At 41.6% G+C, this 1,381-nt stretch overlaps 1 non-coding gene across 1 annotated transcript; it reads left to right on the top strand.

The window, feature by feature from the left end:
- Positions 1–256: 256 nt before the first annotated feature.
- Positions 257–363, top strand: LOC141615521 (small nucleolar RNA R71). Its single transcript, XR_012529939.1, has one exon. It is a non-coding gene; the product is annotated as a small nucleolar RNA R71 (small nucleolar RNA).
- The last annotated feature ends 1,018 nt before the right edge of the window (positions 364–1,381 follow it).

The following is a 1,381-nucleotide window of genomic DNA, read 5'->3' as shown; positions in this document are numbered from 1 at the left end:
CTTCAAGATGATTGTGTCAATGTGAGCACTAAGTTGAGCACCCAATTGAGTAACGGAGTCCACTTCATGCTTTTCTCCTCTAGTAGCCTTGCGAGGTCTACTATATTATGAGTTATGGACCGCCATTTCCTCAATCTTGTTCCATGTTTGATTGTCATCAACTTCGGTGAACATTCCATTTGATCCCATATTGAGAATGTTCCTAGAATCTTCATATAAACCATTCCAAAATTGTTGCACCAAAAACCATTCGCTAAGTCCATGGTGAGGACATGAGCGACAAATACCTTTAAACTGCTCCCAAGCTTCATACAAAGACTCTTCATCCCTTTGCTTAAAACCCGTAATTTGAGCTCTTAGCATGTTGGTCTTTTCCGGTGGGTAGAATTTTTTGTAGAAAGCTAGAGCCAACTTCTTCCAAGAATCTATTCCAAGGGTGGCCTTATCAAGGCCCTTCAACCATTGCTTTGCGGTGCCGATTAAGGAAAAAGGAAAAAGACCCATCTAATTTGGTCTTGAGTCACGCCCGTTTGAGAGATAGCATCACAATAATCGCAAAAGGTTTCCATATGAGAATGAGGATCCTCACTAGGCATCCCCCCAAATTGGCTCCTCTCAACTAGTTGGATGAAGGCGGACTTGGCAATAAAATTTCCGGTGAGATGTTGCGGTGTAGGAGTACCATTTGGTAGATTCTCCTTGGTGGGTACGGAGTGTGACGAGAATTTTGGCATTGTAGGTGGATTTTGTGGGGTATTGTGTAATGGGTTTTCTTCTCCTTCTATTGCGAAAGGATTGACAAACTCACTAGTGGGTTGAACAACTTCACCAACACCTCTCAAATTCCTCCTAACAAGTCTCCTATTGTTCGTCAAGGTTCTTTCGATTTCACGGTCAAATTCCCCGGCAACGGCGCCATTTTTGATGCGATCCCGCTAAGTGTTCACAAATTAGGATGTGGTCGTTGGTCACGGTCGAATCAAAACACAATTTATAGCTTAACAAGCAACTCTACAATTAGTAAAGAGGCAAGTAAAGGTCGGATCCCAAGGGACGGGAGTTGAAATGAGATTTCTATTGTAACTAGTGGTGTCTAAGGGGTGTCACAAATTGGGTTGATGTAGAAGGTTACTAAACTAGAATAACAATGAAAATAAACAAGCAAGATGAATAAAAAGGGTGTAAACAATTGATTAACGGCACTAGGGTGTCATGGGATCATAGGGGAATCATGGGATATGATCATACAAACATGTTCTCAAATTATAAGCAAGCAATTATTGTTGTGATGGATTGAGTTGGGTTATATCTTACAATCCTAGGAAAGTTTGGGTCCCGGAGCCGAATCGATTAGATTGTACAACACCTACAAGTCGACTTA

Source organism: Silene latifolia, chromosome 11 (assembly GCF_048544455.1).
Source record: "Silene latifolia isolate original U9 population chromosome 11, ASM4854445v1, whole genome shotgun sequence".
In the NCBI taxonomy this organism is placed as follows: Eukaryota; Viridiplantae; Streptophyta; class Magnoliopsida; order Caryophyllales; family Caryophyllaceae; genus Silene; species Silene latifolia.
Note: the sequence above shows the minus strand (reverse complement) of the source record. Positions and strands in the feature narration are given on the sequence as shown.